Source organism: Moschus berezovskii, chromosome 2, assembly GCF_049115385.1.
Source record: "Moschus berezovskii isolate FMDL1 chromosome 2, NW_MosBer_1.0, whole genome shotgun sequence".
Lineage (NCBI taxonomy): Eukaryota > Metazoa > Chordata > Mammalia > Artiodactyla > Moschidae > Moschus > Moschus berezovskii.
In genome coordinates, this window is record NC_142461.1 from 117,035,140 (window position 1) to 117,053,224 (window position 18,085).

Here is an 18,085-nt window from a genome sequence, read left to right on the forward strand (position 1 = left end):
GGCACAGGTTTGATTCCAAGTCCAGAAAGGACCGTTACTAGTCAAGAGAGTGAGCCCTGTGGAAGCTGGGACTTCTGTTTGCAGCAGGTCCACGGCCTTCCTCCTGAGGGGGCAGCGTCTGCCCCCAGAAGGCTTTGAGTGGGGAAGACCGGGCCAGAGTGCCGGCGCTGCACTTCTGGCTTCCTGTGTGACGTTAGGCTAGTTATTTCTTTCGCTTAGAAATCAACTGACTTGACTGCAAAATGAAGGTAATGAAATGTTCTTGTGTTGCGTTGTCATGGGAATGAAAATGGAACACGCTTTTAAGTATCCAAGTGAAACACTTGAGAGTGTGAACAGGGCACTATTAGTAATTCCCCAGGAGCCTGGCCTGGCGGCAGTTCCCGTGACAAAGGGGCATATGTGTTCTGCTTAAAGAGCACATCCTAGGAGCTCCATGAATGGTGTGTCATTTCTATCATTACACCTACTTAAGAAGGATCGCCAGATTTAGCAAAGAAAGGTGTGTCACAGTGCCCAGCGGTAAGGCCAGGTGAGAATTATGGGGTTAGAGATAAAGAAAATGTAGCCGAGATTCAATTCATGAATCGCTGGGTTTATTGCACACCATTAGCATGAAACACAGGTTATCAAAGTAGGGAGAAAAAGGGGGTAGGTCATAAACCAGTCCCAGGAGAAGCTTGGGAAGGAGGTGTCTAACAAGGACAGTAGCCTCTGGTCCAGCAAGGGGTCTAGTGAGAAGTGTGAACGAGAAGTCACCCGCTACTCCAACTGGGCCTCCGGTGCCCCCGGATCAGCTCTCAAGAGCATGGAGCCAGGTCCTCCAGCGAAGAGCCTTCAAGTCACCGGACTTGGCGGTCCCACGTTGCGGAGTCTGCAGAGGGGAGTGAGGCTGCGCCCCGGGTGTCCTTGTCCCTACCAGTTGCTCCTTCATTTCAGTGAAGTTTTCCTGAGCACATTACTAAACAATTTCCTTATCTAAAGTGACACTCTTAATTTATCACACTAAGACACCACAGTCCTACACCAGATGTTCCAAAACGACTAATAAGGAAGTTCATGTTGGTCACTGTGACTCCATCTTGAATGAACACAGCTCGAGTTCTGCCAGAGGAAATAGGAATCATGGCATGAAAGAAATCTCATGATAGCACAGGGTCTGAAATATTGCCTGGAATGAGCTTACACTAAAAAAAAAAAAAAATGTTGTTTATCTGACATTCAGATTTCACTGGCTAAATTGCACCTTATCTGGCAACTCTTGTTTAAGAGCCTCGGGTCACAGAGTTAAGTGACCAACCAGACAATGTCATAAGAGGGAGTGCCTCTTAGAAACATGCTGTTGCATTGGTTCTTTTCTCCCAGTAGCCACTGCGGTTGTTTTGGAGCCGGCCTTAGGAGAAAGGGGAAGAGAAGCTAGACGAGGGAGAGGGGAATGGCGGCAGTGATGGGAGGTTCAGGGAAACTGGAGGGAAGATGTAAGATCTCCTGAGGAAGGGATGGAGACGACCTTAGACCCTTCAGAGCTTGGACGTTTAGGAGATGAAGGGCAGAATGAACGCTTCGGGGGAAAGATGAAGAGGGGTTTGAAAAGCTCAGGGTGAGGTGCTGAGTTGCACTTGCAAAGGCCCGAAGGCAGGAGGATGGTTACTGGTAACTGGGGTAAAGTTTCAGGTGTTTATCTCAATCCTGACATGTCGGCATGTTGAGTTATTTACCAGAGGAGAAGATTAGCAGGTCTGTTTGTTTCTTTTTTCATTTGCTGTGGGGTTTTTTGTTTTTTTAGCTAAAAGAGGTTTAAAAGCAAGGGAGACGAACCACGGCCTCCTACGCTGAGTGCCGCAGGCACTGGTGAGCGGCTGTGCTAGGGCAGGAGTAGGGCCGGGGGCTGACCGACGGCAGAGGCCGGGGCTCCATCTTAGTCCTGTCCGACTCCAAGGGGCACCTGCTTGTTAGTGGCAGGGATGTCCTGGGACCCTGCGGAGCCGGGACTAATGTGAGCCCCGAGGCTGTCATTGCTGCAGATGGAGTCTGGGGAGGCTGGCCTCTCTCGGCTGGGGCCTTGCCTCTGTGGGTGCTCAGCCCCGTTGACCCCTCGTCGAGGGGCCCTCCCTCTTTGGGAGAGGGTGGTATAGTTAACGTAATTTAAGGAGTGATGTGGCGGATGCAAACAACAGGTTTATTTCGCGTGATGGCCCACAGGCATTCAGTCTGGGTCAAGCCCCTGTGCGCACACATACGCATCCCTTTATTCTGGGCGTGAGAGGAGCAGCTGAGCGCTTCCCTTTCCTCGATGAATCCTAGTGTGGGAGGGAGAAGTTCCACTGTCAGCCGCTCCTGAGCTCAAATGGCTTGCTTGTGTGGGGATGAAGGAACTATCCGAAAGCCTTTCGAGAAAGCAGAGCGCGTGCGAGCTGCGAGTTCTTACTCGGTTGTTTTTACCTCGTGGTCGGGAGAGGAGAGAAATTTGCTTCCAGCAAGTGGGGTCAAGTCCTTCTCTCTTTCCCCTTCCTCCCCACAACCCACACAAGGCTGCCCCAGGCATTCCCCTACAACTCAGCTAACCAGGTCACACACTGGGAGCGGGAAAGTGGAGGGTGGAGCACAGCAGACTCCCATCCTCCACCCGCCCTTCTCCTCCATCGCATTCAGACTGGCTTTTCGTTCGGCAATCCCCTCACTCGGGTTTCGGCATCAGCTCCTTTCCACTTGAGCTCCTGTTCCCCAGGGGTGTGACTTCTTGCTCGTTCTCACACGTGACAAGGCGAGCGTGAGTGAGGGATTTGTCAAATGAAAAGCTCCGAAGCCAGTAAAGGAGAAACGGGCAGAAGGTGAGAGCCCGCTGTGTGCCCTCGTGGCTACCCTCCGCTTTCTCTCCCCAGTGTTCAGATTCAAGTGTGCAGTCCAGATCTAGAGTTAAATGTACTCAACAGGAACAAAAAGATTATTTATTCCGAGATTATATCCTTCCTACTTTTTGGTGTTAAAATTTCTTTTTTTCCCCATAAAATGAAGGTCATAATAAGTGATTTTAAAACTGTTCATAGGAAGCAAATATTAGCAGCCTCATATCAGTCCTTGGAAACAATTTCTTTAAAACATTTTACTCTTACGTTTGAAATCCCAAAGTCTGGGAGCCACTGGTTTGGAACCTTGGCCACTGCAGGTGGCGGGGCCCGAGCCAGTGTTCCCATTCCGGTGCCTGACATGGTGCCCACGGGAACACCTGTGTGCTGCAGCATCCTTCCATGACAGGTGGGAAGGTGATAGAGCTGACTCCTGACATCGTGGATTCTAGGATAGAACAGATCTTACCTCCCACTGAATACCTTATCATACCATATAAATTGATGAGAAATTCAACATGCATTTTGGCAGCCACAAAATGCTATCTGCTCTGTTTGGGGGCTTCCCTGGTGGCTCAGACAGTGAAGTATCCACCTGCAATGTGGGAGACCTGGGTTCGATCCCTGGATTGGGGAAGATCCCCTGGAGGAGGGCATGGCAACCCACTCCAGTATTCTTGCCTGGAGAGTTCCATGAACAGAGGAGCCAGGTGGGCTACAGTCCATGGGGTCACAAAGAGTCGGACACGACTGAGCAACTAAGCACAGCACGGCATCTCTGCTTTTGAGTTATATGTAGAAAGAACCTGAAATAGCTTCTCCACTGGCATCTGTTTAATTAGCTCTGTTGCCTTCTAATTTAGTTAAATTGAACAAATAGGTATTTGAATACTAACTGGGCAAATGTGGAATGAGGGGCTGTGGGAAAACTAGGAGTAGATCAGATGCGGCCTCTGCCTTCCAAGAGGTTACAACCCAGTAGGGCAGTAAGACAAGAAAATGACCGCTTGTGATAAAGAGAGGACCATGGGGGAGCGGCGTGAGATGAAGCAGTCCCAGGAGCGGGGTGGGGAAATAGCAGTTCAGAGGAGACAGAGGTGACGGGGGACCGGCCGAAGCATTATGAGAAAGGCGACATCTAGATGGGTCAAACTATGTGAGCACCGTGGGGGCAGCAACTGTGTGATCACCCTAGTGTCCCATGCCTATTCTCAGTCACTTCAGAAGTGTCCGATTCTGTGTGACCGCATGGACCGTAGCCCACCAGTCTCCTCTGTCTATGGGATTCTCCAGGCAAGAATACTGGAGTGGGTGGCCATTTCCTTCTCCAGGACATCTTCCTGACCCAGGGATCGAACTTGCATCTCCTGCATTGGCAGGTGGATTCTTTACCAGTGAGCCACCTAGGAAGCCTCAGGGATGTTTTCTCACATTGCAATTCAGTGGCTGCAGTACTATTTTCCACCACAAGAGGGAGATGCAGCCCAGTTTATTTAACTAAAATAGTATTTCTCTAGGTTTACCCATACTGTGCCATTTAACTACCCTCCCCCTAAATAGCCCACCAAGTCAAAATTTCTTATCACTATACAATAAAATTATATTGATGATGTATAATTTTCTGAAAGGAATTTCTCTTAAGTTACATGATTTGTGTGTGTGTGTGTGTGTTTATGTATATTTAAAATGTTTTATAAACAATTACCTTAGACCAGGCTGGAATGTTCTTCAGGCCCTAAATAATCCAGGGTTTCCCAGTTATGAGAACTTGGCTTGTAAAAAATGCCTTAGGACCTCATATGTCGGCAACAAATCTGAGTTAACAGTCACTTCTAAGTGCCTGAGAATTCAGAGACTTAACATCTAGGAGAGATGTCAGCTGAGTACAGACTTTTGAACTTAGAGGTGCAATTTCATTTTGCAAAGAGCTGCAAAGTATAGAGAGCTTCCCAAGTGGTGCAGTGGTAAAGAATCCGCCTACCAATGCAGGAGACACGAGAGACGTGGGTTGGATCCCTGGGTTGGAAAGATCCCCTGGAGGTAGAAATGACAACCCACTCCAGTATTCTTGCCTGGAGAATCCCATGGACAGAGGAGCCTGGCGGGCTACAGCCCATGGGGTCACAAAGAGTCGGATACGACTGAACACCACCATAAAGTATAGATTACAAAGTAGTCAAAATGCAGGTGTCTTAAATAGAAACACCTGGTGTATATAGTAACCAGAGCTTAGAAAGAAAATTAGCAAGTAATTGTGTATATAATTTCAAAGGATTTCTTGATTTATAAAGGATTTGATGGTTTTGAACTGTGGTGCTGGAGAAGACTCTTGAGAGTCCCTTGGACTGCAAGGAGATCCAGCCAGTCCATTCCAAAGGAGATCAATCCTGGGTGTTCATTGGAAGGACTGATGCTAAAGCTGAAACTCCAATACTTTGGCCACCTCATGTGACGAGTTGACTCACTGGAAAAGACTCTGATGCTGGGAGGGATTGGGGGCGGGAGGAGAAGGGGACGACAGAGAATGAGATGGCTGGATGGCATCACCGACTTGATGGACATGAGTTTGAGTGAACTCCGGGAGTTGATGATGGACAGGGAAGCCTGACGTGCTGTGATTCATGGGGTCACAAAGAGTCAGACACGACTCAGCGACTGAACTGAACTGAATAGATACTCAACCATCTCCTGGGCTTGGTGGAGGGTCCAAAGCAGTTTAGGACATAATCTTTGCTCTGGAGGGTGTCACTGATGGAACACCTTCAGAATGTCACAGGCACCTTCCCCAGCAACCTGGGTGATGTTGCTGTTCACACTGCTTGCTCAGAAGGGTTATATCGCTTGCCCAAGGTCCCTCAGGAAGTATGAGTAGCAGGAACTGGCCATCTTCCTCCAGTAGGGACAGTTTACTGAGGACAGATGACTTACATCTCTAGAATAACTAGTGAAGCAGACATCACAAGAGGTCGTGCACATGTGCGTGCCAAGTCGCTTCAGTGGTGTCCAGCTCTTTGTGACCCTGTGGACTGCAGCCCGCCAGGCTCCTCTGTCCATGGGATTCTCCAGGCAAGAATACTGGAGTGGGTTGCCATGCTCTCCTCCACGGGATCTTCCTGACCCAAAGATTGAATCCAAGTTTCTTACGTCTCCTGCATTGACAGCCAGATTCTTTACCACTAGCACCACCTGGGAAGCCCCACAGTAGGTCATCAGGCCCAATAAGGTGAGATCAGGAGAAGCAAAAGAAGCTGCCAGTGACAGAGATTTCTGGAGGCAAAGGCCTTTAGCTGGGTCCTTATAGAAAGGGAAGGTTTGTGCACGTCGGTCACAGTGGGAGTAGGTGTCCTATATGTGTAAGAAGTGCTCGCTGACCAGCTTTTCCTAGAATTATGCGTATTCTCATATGATCATGTAAACAACGTGGTGGATGAGGCATTCAGGTGACAGCTGAGGCCGCAGGCGTTTGTTTGAACGAATGACACCAAGGTAGGATATCAATGAGAAAACAAGAGGATCTATCTAAACACAATTTAGTTGGCTTGACTCGCCACCCATATGCTTCTTTCATCATTGATTCAGTGAATTTTGGTGTTGCTGTTAAGCACCTACCTAATCCCTGAGGATATAAGCACAAATAAAACACAAGGTTTGACTTTAGGGGAAGATTCCAAGCTAGGAGGTGACATCAGACAGATACACAGGAAAACAAAGTGAAGTGATAGGTGATTTATAGCAAAGGGTTACGGAAAGGAGAATGGGAAGCACTGCATTAAATTGATGCTCAAAAAATAAAGGTTGTTCGTGAGGTTTATTTTTCTGGCTGAAACGTTTTATGAAGTACCTTAGCAGGGCCTTCGCCGGCTGACAGAGGGTGAGAAGGATTTGCGGAGGAGGTGCCCGAGGGCCTGGAAGAGACAGGCGACCTCTCTTCACGCTGCTCTGTGGGCTGTCTGGGTGGTGGGTGGGCTTCTTGCCCAAAAGTGGGTTTAACTGTGAAGTAAGGCGCTTTTCCATCCTGAGGGGAAGTATGTGGGGGCCTGGTTGGAGGAGGGAGTCAGGCTCCCTAAGGAGAGGTGCAGAGAGCAGGGCGGTTCGCCTCCCCCAAGAGGCAGCGAGTTTCTCTCTCCAGGTCCCATTGTCACCCTCGAGGAGACTCAGGGACTGTATGTCAAGGAAAGAAAGGAGCAGTTTGTGATTTAAAAAAGCAGCACTTATTATTGTGGTAAAATGCACACAGCATGAAATGTATCATTTTAACCATCTTTAAGTATGCAGTCTAACAGCATTAAGTACACTGGCAAGGTTATGCAACCATCACCACTCTCTGTTTCCAGAACTTATTTATCATCGCAAACTGAAACTGTACCCAGGAAGCAATAACTTGCCCCTTCCCTCCCCCTGTGGTAACCACATTCTATTTTCTGTCTCTATGAATTTGACTACTCTAGATATCTCATTTAAGTGGCACCATTTAGTATTTGTCCTTTTGCATTTGGCTAATTGGTGATGGACAGGGAGGCCTGGCGTGCTGTGATTCATGGGGTCGCAAAGAGTCGGACACGACTGAGCAACTGAACTGAACTGAATTTCACTTAGCATAATGTTTTCAAGGTTTATCTCTATTGTAACATGTGTCAGAATTTCTTGCCTTTTTAAGGCTGAATACTATTCCTTTGCATATATGTATCACATTTTCTGCATTTATCCACTGGTGGACACTTGGCTTGTTTCCACCTTTTGACTATCATGAATCAGTTCATTCAGTTCAGTTCAGTCGCTCAGTCGTGTCCGACTCTCCGCAACCCCGTGAATCACAGCACGCCAGGCCTCCCTGTCCATCACCAACTCCCGGAGTTCACTCAAACTCATGTCCACAGAGTCGGTGATGCCATCCAGCCATCTCATTCTCGGTCATCCCCTTCTCCTCCCGCCCCCAACCTTTCCCAGCATCAGAGTCTTTTCCAGTGAGTCAACTCGTCGCATGAGGTGGCCAAAGTATTGCAGTTTCAGCTTTAGCATCAGTCCTTCCAATGAACACCCAGGATCGATCTCCCTTAGAATGGACTGGTTGGATCTCCTTGCGGTACAAGGGACTCTCAAGAGTCTTCTCCAACACCACAGTTCAAAAGCATCAATTCTTCGGCGATCAGCTTTCTTCACAGTCCAACTCTCACATCCATCCATGACCACGGGAAAAACCATAGCCTTGACCAGACGGACCTTTGTTGGCAAAGTAATGTCTCTGCTTTTTAATATACTATCAAGGTTGGTCATAACTTTCCTTCCAAGGAGTAAGCGTCTTTTAATTTCATGGCTGCAGTCAGCATCTGCAGTGATTTTGGAGCCCAAAAAAATAAAGTCTGACACTGTTTCCACTGTTTTTCCATCTATTTCCCATGAAGTGATGGGACCAGATGCCATGATCTTTGTTTTCTGAATGTTGAGCTTCAAGCCAACCTTTTCACTCTCCTCTTTCACTTTCATCAAGAGGCTTTTGAGTTCCCGCTGGGCTGGAAGAAGCACAAGCTGGAATCAAGATTGCTGGGAGAAATATCAATAACCTCAGATATGCAGATGACACTACCCTTATGGGCAGAAAGTGAAGAGGAACTCAAAAGCCTCTTGACGAAAGTGAAAGAGGAGAGTGAAAATGTTGGCTTGAAGCTCAACATTCAGAAAACAAAGATCATGGCATCTGGTCCCATCACTTCATGGGAAATAGATGGAAAAACAGTGGAAACAGTGTCAGACTTTATTTTTTTTGGGCTCCAAAATCACTGCAGATGCTGACTGCAGTCATGAAATTAAAAGACGCTTACTCCTTGGAAGGAAAGTTATGACCAACCTTGATAGTATATTAAAAAGCAGAGACATTACTTTGCCAACAAAGGTCCGTCTAGTCAAGGCTATGGTTTTCCCCGTGGTCATGAATAATACTGCTATAAACATTGGTGTACAAGTGCCTGTTCAAGTCCCCGGTTTAAATTCTGTTGGGTTTATGCCTTGAAGTAGAATTGCTGGATTGTATGGTAGTTCTGTTTAGCTTTTTTGGGGGGGACCCACCAAACTGGTTTCTATACTACACTATTTCGTTTTCTCAGTAACAGTGCACAAGGGTTTCAATTGTTTCACATACTTGTTGATAGCAACTGCAGAAGAATGTGGAAAGGATCCTGAACTTGAGTTGAAAGAAGTCAAACACCACTTCTGGTTTTTTCTTTTAATTATCCTTCCATACCAAAGGAAAACAGTCCTGAATATTCATTGGAAGGACTGATGCTAAAGCTGAAACTGCAATACTTTGGCCACCTGATGCGAAGAACTGACTCAATGGAAAAGACCCTGATGATGGGAAAAATTGAAGGTAGGAGGAGAAGGGGATGACAGAGGATGAGATGGCTGGATGGCATCACCAACCTGATGGACATGAGTTTGGGTAAACTCCGGGAGTTGGTGATGGACAGGGAGGCCTGGCATGTTGCAGTCTATGGGGTTGCAAAGAGTTGGACATGACTGAATGACTGAACTCAACTGAATCCTCCCTTCCAAGCTCTGCTTTTTAAAGAATTATCTTTTGGCTGTCTGGGTCTTCCCTGCTGCATGGACTTTTTCTCTAGTTGCATCAGTCAGGGGCTTCTCTGTAGTTGGGATGCACCAGCTTCTCAGTGCAGTCGCTCCTGTTGTGGAGTACGGGCTCTAGGCGCCCAGGATTCAGTAGCTGAGGCGGCCAGCTTCTCAAGCTCAGGCTCAGTAGTTGTGACACCCAGGCTCAGTTGCTCTGCAGCATGTGGGATCTTCCCAGATCAGGGATCAAACCCGTGTCTCCTTTTTTGGCAGGTGGACTCTTTATCACTGAGCCACCAGGGAAGCCCCCCTTCTCTGCTTTTTAATAATGTTTATTTGGGAATAATTTTAGGTTTACAGAAAGTTTATAAAGGTAGTAAGCAGTCTTTGTTAGGGCTGCTATCCCAGAATACCATAGACTCGGTGACTTATAATAGAAATGTATTTTTCACAGTTCTGGAGGATGGAAGTCCAAGATGAGGGTGCTGGCAGGGTTGGGTCCTGGTGAGAAGGATCTGACTGCAGACTTCTTGCTGTGTCCTTTCCTTGTGGAAGGGGTGAGCTAGCTCTCTGGTGCCTCTTTAATGAGGGCATCAATATCATTCATGGGCGCTCCGCCCTCATGACTAAGTACCTCCCAAGAACCTGACTCCCTGACACCTTCATATTGGGTGTTAGAATGTCAACATGTGAATTTGGGAAAGACACAATTAGACCATTGTAACAGCACAAAGAGTTCCCATATGCCTTTCTCCCAACTTCCCTCACTATTGACACAACCATGGTACATTTATCCAAACTAAGCAGATAAGATGGGTATAATACTATTAACTAAATGATAGACTTTATACAGATTTCATCAGATTTCTACTAAAGTCCTTTTCCTGTTCCAGAGTCCAATTCTGAATGGCACTAAGCAGCTCTTCTTTTAAATTTTTTTTTTTCATTAGAGGTATAGGGCTTCCCTGGTGGTCCAGTGGTTAAGAGTCTGAATTCTCAGTGCAGGGGCATGGGTTTGATCCTTGATTGGGGAAGTTCTGTATGCTGTGGGGCATGTCAAAATAATAAGTAAATGTTCTTTTATATATTTTTTAAAAGAAAAACGAAAAAAAATCATGGTATAAATGACATGTAGCAGTATGTTAGTTTCAGGCTCACAACATAATGATTTGATACTTGTTTACACTGCAAAACAATGACCTCAATAAGTCTAGTTAACATCTGTCACATTATATGGTCACAAAAATTTTTTTTCCTGTGATGAGAACTTGTAAGATGTACTTACTCTGTTTAGCACTTTCAAGTGTGTAGTAGAGTATTATTAACTGTAGTCACCATGCTGTACATTGCATCCCCAGGACTTACTTATTTTACAGCTGAAACTTTGTACCTTTTGGTTCCCTTCACCCGTTTTGTTCCTCTCCCCTCCAGTCTTCGCCTCTGGCAATCACCAATCTATTCCTGTATCCATGAGCTTTGCTTTGGATTTTTGAATTATTATAATTATTTGTAGATTCCATATACAAATGAAATCATTCAATATTTGCCTTTCTCTGTCTGGCTTACTTCACTTAGTATAATGATCCCTAGGTCCATCCATGTTGCTGCAAATGGCATTATTTAATTTTTTAATGGCTGAGTAGTATTCCATTGTGTGTATGTGTATGTGTGTTCTTCCACTCATCTGTTGATGGACATTTAGTTTGCTTCCATGTCTTGGCTATTGTAAATAGTGCTGCTACGAATCTTTTCAAATTATGCCCGGGAGTGGGATTGCTGGATCATAGGGTAGCTCTGTTTTTAGTTTTTAAAGAAACCTCCATACTGTTCTCCACAGGGACTGCACCAATTTACATTCCCACCAACAGTGTAGGAGGGTTCCCTTTTCTCCACATTCTCTCTAAAACTTGTTATTTCTTATCTGTTTGATAATATCCATTCTAACGGGTGTGAAGTAATGGCTCATTGTGGTTTTGATTTTCATTTTCCCGATTGTTAGTGATGTTAAACATCTTTTCCTGTGACTGTTGGCCATCTGTATGTCTTCTTTGGAAAAATGTGTGTTCAGGTCCTCTGCCTGTTTTAAAGTCGGATTTTTTTTTTTTTTTGCTATGGTATGAGTTCTTTATATTTTTTGGATATTACCTCCTTTTCAGATATATGATTTGCAAATGTTTCTTTCAGTTCAGTAGGTGGCCTTTTCGTTTTGTGAATGGTTTCTGTTGCTGTGTAGCAGCTCAGCAGATTTTAATTTGCTGAGACTCTTCTGACACGCTCCTCTCCCAGCCTCAGTTTTCTCACGCAGTGAGAACAAGGATAGCAGTAACCTCCCCGCCGAAGGATCTGATTAGAACTGAGGGGCTAGAAGAGGTAAGACTGTTCTGTGGGCCATTAAGCTTCATGTCCACAAAAAGGACCGACACTGAAGCCCGAAGCATCCCCCTCTCACCAGCTGGCCTCCCTGCCCTGCACCGGGTCCGGTTCCTCTCGTTGACTCAGCTGCCAGAGGCCAACGGGAGGGAGGCTGTCACCCGCCTTCCCCCGAGGCCTGCCCTGGTCAGAGGAGTCCTGGTACGCCTGACCCCATAGGGGACACTGACCTGATTGACCAAGGGCTCTGGCCTCCATCAGGGCCTCCTCCCAAGGCTTCCTGTGTATTTAAAAAGCTCCCCCAAGTGTCAGCAGCTCCATGCTTTGGGGTGGAGAGAGCCTGGAGGTTACAGGCTCAGCTCTCTGCCTGGGTGTCTGAAATGGCGACTTGGGATGCCCCCAGCCACAGAAGGAGGAGGGGACCTTGAGTTGGCTCCGCTGCTTTCTCTCCAGGCTGGGGTCTCGGGCTTAACAGGTAGGGGTGAGCTCTGAATCTGCTCTGAGAGATGTCAGGGGTTGAGCTCAGCGTGCTCCCGCCACTCCTGGCTCCCCCTGGGGCTTCCTGGGAGGATTTCTTCTTTGCACGGCCACTCAATCCCACAGGTCTTCTTGGTTAGTGCTCAGTAGTGGGTTGAATGGTGGCCCCCCCAAATCCTAACCTCTGCTACCTGTCAATGTCACCTTCTTTAGAAATAGGATCTTTCAAGGCAAGCAGCTGTTTCATGACTCACTTAACACATTGCAATGGACCTGTTTACAGAGGATTTTTCCCTTTTTGCATGACATGGCAGTTCCAACCCACAGAGAATCCCTTTATTTGTACATTGGAGGTGTGTACTATGCCCCATAGAGCTTAAATTCAGAAGTTTGTGCAGTTTCAGAAATTCATATCTAAAACAAAGGGAAATAACACACCCTGTTTAAGAGTACATAAATCCCCTCAAAGTGTTTGTTTTTAAAGATATTTTCATGTAAAGAGTTCTGTTGAATGTCATGAATAGGCTGGGGAGGGGGAGGAATTTTCTAGAAACATGCATATGTTGTTTACTAGCAGATGATATCTACAAAAGGTATTTGAAAGACACCTGAAACTTGTGTTTTTTTTGTAGGTTAACTAGCAGGTCTAATATTTTAAAAAGGTAATTCTTCTAAAGGACAATGTTTGTACTTCAGACTATCTTGATTGTCAACATGTACAAACTATAATTTTAAAATTTATACCGTCACATGATTGTAAGTTTTAGTTGTCTTAGGTTAGGAATCAGTGAAAAGCTATATATGCTGGATATGGGTCAAAAATGACTATTATTTGCAAAAAAATTATAAAGAAATGGGAAGAAAAGATACTGTAAGACTCAGATAGTGGTTGGAAATAATCTTCAAGTTTCCCTCAATCTCCCATTGTTTTCACTTTCTCAAAAAGAATGAATGAAATGAAATATAGCAGAGTATTAACCCATATAAAGAGGTTTCCCTGATGGCTCAACGGGTAAAAAATCTGCCTGCAGTGCAGGAGACACAGGAAATGTGAGATTGATTCCTGGGTCAGGAAGGACCCTGGAGGAGGAAACGGCAACCCACTTCACTGTTCTTGCCTGAAAAATCCCAAGGACAGAGGAGCCGGGGGGCTGCGGTCCGCGTGGTACCAAAGAGTCGGACATGGCTGAGCGATGGAGTACAGCACAGCACAGACATAAAGTGTATCCAAATATTGTAACATAAGAAAGAAATAGGATCTTTGCAGATGAAACTGAATTAAAGATCTTGTGATCAGATTGTCTTTCAGACCCACCCTAAATTCAATGACAGGTGTTTTTTTTATAAGAGACATAAAAGGAGACGACACAGGTGTGAAAGAGGAGAAGGTCATTGAAGACAGGCAGAGATTTGTAGCTATACTGCTACAAGCCAGGGAACAGCAAGGGTTATGGCAGCCACTACAAGCCAGGAGTGAAGTGTGGAGCCTGTGCTTCTTCAGGCATCCAGAGGGGACCAGCCTGTCAACACCTTGATTTTGGACTTCTGGCCTTGTCTTATTCAGCTCTAGCTGTCATAACAAAGCACAACAGACTGGGTGGCTTAAACAACAGAAATCAATTTCATCGCGGTTCTGGAGACTGGAAGTCTGAGCTTAGTGTACTGGCCTGGTTGGGTTCTCGTGTGGGTCCTCCTCCTGGCTGGAGGATGGCTGCCTTTTCACTGTGGCCAGCACATGGCAGAAAGAGTGACAGACAGCAAGCTCTCTGGTGGCCCTGCTTAAAAGGGCACTAAACCCATTATGAGGGCCCCACTCTCTGGACTGCATCTCATCCTGAATTCCACAAAGCCCCATCTTCACATACCGTCGCCTGGAGGGTAAAGGGCTTCAACATGAGAATTTTGAGGAGACACAGGCAGGCCATAGCAGAGCTCCGGAACTATGAGAGAATAGCTGTCTGTGGTTTTCGGACACCCCAGTTTGTGATGACATCCTTTGGTACCTGAGACAGTAGTCCTTCCAGCTCTCCCAGCACCCTTCCTCAGTGAGACCACCCATCCAAGAGAAGATTTACGGGCTCAGTGGGGCCAAGGCAGGTCGTGTGCTGGGGCACAGCTGAGGATGTGGGCAAGTAGTGTGACAGCGGCCTGGGCATCCTGGGTCCAGATTCAGTGGCCCCGGGAGGATGGGCACTGGGTGGCTGGGGGCTGTCATCGGTGCCCCTGGCCTTTGGCTACGTCACTGAGGGTGGGTGCCTGGCCGTGCACTTGGCGGTGATTTATCAGCAGGACCCATTCCTGGGTTTCCTCCTAGGTCTGCAGCCTGGGCCTGCAAGAGGCACTGGGCCAAACAGCCCAACGCCTGGCAGCCATCCTGGGGAGGCACCCAGAGTGCAGCAGTCCTACCTAGTGGGTGCCACGTGGCACATGGAAGGTGTGGGGCCTCATGGTAGTGCATGTGGTTGGCCCTGGGGACACTACAGTGCCCGGCTGGTACTCAGAGGAGCCCCCCGACCAACCTCACTCAGAGCATGACCACACACCAACATCAAATGCCTCCTGTAGTCTTGTACCTGGAGCCTACCTGGAGAAGAAAGAGGAAAGAGGGGGGAGGGGTTGGAAACTGCAGCCCTAAGTGGAAAATTTTGAGGTCACACCCCCATCCATGTGCCTCCATCCTCGAAGATAGAGAGACAGCTCACCTGCTCCCAGGAGGCCAAGCTGACCTCAACAAACCAGCCCGCATGGGGCCGGAGCCCCCTGCACTTGGCAGTGGAGACCTAAGCTGCTGACTTGTGAGAGACTGTCCTGAGGGCAGGGTCAGGCCCTGCTGCCCCCTTATAGGCATGCACACCCCCCCCATGCACAGCCCTGATCCTTCACACCCTCTCCTCGCCTGTTCCCTCCACTCATGGAGCGTTTGGATCTGAGAAAAGGATGACAAACCCAGCTTCTGCACTTCAGTTCAGTCACTCAGTCGTGTCCGACTCTCTGCGACCCCATGAACTGCAGCTTGCCAGGCTTCCCTGTCCATCTCCAACTCCCAGAATTTACTCAGACTCATGTCCATCAAGTCGGTGATGCCAGCCAATCATCTCATCCTCTGTTGTTCCCTTCTCATCCTGCCTTCAATCTTGCCCAGCATCAGGGTGTTTTCCAGTGAGTCAGTTCTTCGCATCAGGTGGCCAAACTATTTCAGTTTTAGCTTCAGCATCAGTCCTTCCAATGAATATTCAGGACTGATTTCCTTTAGGATGAACTGGTTGGATCTCCTTGCAGTCCAAGGGACTCTCCAACACCACAATTTAAAAGCATCAATTCTTCGGTGCTCAGCTTTCTATATAGTCCAATTCTCACATCCATACAAGACTACTGGAAAAACCATAGCTTTGACTAGACAGACCTTTGTTGGCAAAGTAATGTCTCTGCTATTAAATATGCTATCTAGGTTGGTCATAGCTTTTCTTCCAAGGAGCAAGGCTCTTTTAATTTCATGGCTGCAGTCACCCTCTGCAGTGATTTTGGAGCCCCAGAAAATAAAGTCTGTCACTGATTCCATTGTTTCCCCATCTATTTGTTGTGAAGTGATGGGACCAGGTGCCATGATCCTAATCTTAGTTTTCTGAATGTTGAGTTTTAAGCCAGTTTTTTCACTCTCCTCTTTCGCTTTCATCAAGAGGCTCCTCAGTTCCTCTTCACTTTCTGCCATAGGGTGGTGTCTTCTGCATATCTGAGGTTATTGATATTTCTCCCGGCAATCTTGATTCCAGCTTGTGCTTCATCCAGCCCAGCATGTCACATGATGCACTCTGCATATAAGTTAAATAAGCTGGGTGATGAGATACAGCCTTGACATACTTCTTTCCCAATTTGGAACCAGTCTATTGTTCTATGTCCTGTTTTAACTGTTGCTTCTTGTCCTTCATACAGATTTCTCAGGAGGCAGGTAAGGTGGTCTGGTATTCCCATCTCTTTAAGAATTTTCCATAGTTTGTTGTGATCCACAGTCAATGGTTTTTCTTGTAGTCATGTGTGGATGTGAGAGTTAGACTATAAAGAAAACTGAGTGCTGAAGAATTGATGCTTTTGAACTGTGGTGTTGGAGCAGACTCTTGAGAGTCCCTTGGACTGTAAGGAGACCAAAGCATTTCTAAAGGAAATCAGTCCTGAATATTCATTGGAAGGACTGATGCTGAAGTTGAAGCCCCATTACTTTGGCCACCTGATGCGAAGAACTGACTTCTTGGAAAAGACCCTGATGCTGGGAAAGATTGAAGGCAGGAGGAGAAGGGGACAACAGAGAATGAGATGGCTGGATGGCATCACTGACTCAATGGACATGAGTTTGAGCAAGCTCCAGGAGTTGATGATGGACAGGGAAGCCTGGCGTGCTGCAGTTCATGGGGTCGCAAAGAGTCGGACATGACTGAGCTACTGAACTGACCTGACATAGTCAAAGGCTTTGGTGTAGGCAATAAAACAGAGGTAGATGTTTTTCAGGAACTCTTTTGCTTTTTTGATGCTCCAATGGATGTTGGCAATTTGATCTCTGGTTCCTCTGCCTTTTTTAAATCCAGCTTGAACATCTGGAAGTTCTTAGTTCACACACTGTTGAAGCTTTGCCTGGAGAATTTTGAGCATGACTTTGCTAGCGTGTGAGATGAGTGTAATTGTGCAGTAGTTTGAACATTCTTTGGCATTGCCTTTCTTTGGGATTGGAATGAAAACTGACCTTTTCCAGTCCTGTGGTCACTGCTGAGTTTTCCCAATTTGCTGTCATATTGAGTAGCAGTGGGGAAGCCTCAGGGCGGGGGACTGTGTGATTCAAAAGGAAAGGTGGGGCAGCCCGGGGGCGGTGTGCGTCAAGGAACACTAGCAGGTGCAAAGCCGGAGAAGAGATATCATGCTGAGCATTGAGGCTGACCTTGGGCTGCAGCATATGGAGAACTCAGGCAGCAGAGTGCAAGTGTGGTCCATTCCTGGACTAGGTGATGGGAAGGACTCAGGCAGTCAGTTCAGTTCAGTTGCTCAGTCATGTCTGACTCTTTGCCACCCCAACACACCAGGCCTCCCTGTCCATCACCAACTCCTGGAGTCCACCCAAACCCATGTCCATTGAGTCAGTGATGCCATCCAAACATCTCATCCTCTGTCGTCCCCTTCTCCTCCTGCCCTCAGTCTTTCCCAGCATCAGGGTCTTTTCCAGTGAGTCAGCTCTTCGCATCAAGTGGCCAAAGTATTGAAGTTTCAGGTTCAATATCAGTCCTTCCAATGAACACCCAGGACTGATCTCCTTTAGGATGGACTGGTTGGTTCTCCTTGCAGTCCAAGGGACTCTCAAGGGTCTTCTCCAACACCACAGTTCAAAAGCATCAATTCTTCGGTGCTCAGCTTTCTTTATAGTCCAACTCTCACATCCATACATGACCACTGGAAAAACCATAGCCGTGACTAGATGGACCTTTGTTGACAAAGTAATGTCTCTGCTTTTTAATATGCTGTCTAGGTTGGTCATAACTTTCCTTCCAAGGAGTAAGCGTCTTTTAATTTCATGGCTGCGATCACCATCTGCAGTGATTTTGGAGCCCAAAAAATAAAGTCAGCCACTGTTTCCACTGTTTCCCCATCTATTTGTTGTGAAGTGATGGGACCAGATGCCATGATCTTAGTTTTCTGAATGTTGAGCTTTAAGGCAAATTTTCACTCTCCTCTTTCACTTTCATCAAGAGGCTCTTTAGTTCTTCTTCACTTTCTGCCATAAGGGTGGTGTCATCTGCATATCTGAGGTTATTGATATTTCTCCCGGCAATCTTGATTCCAGCTTGTGC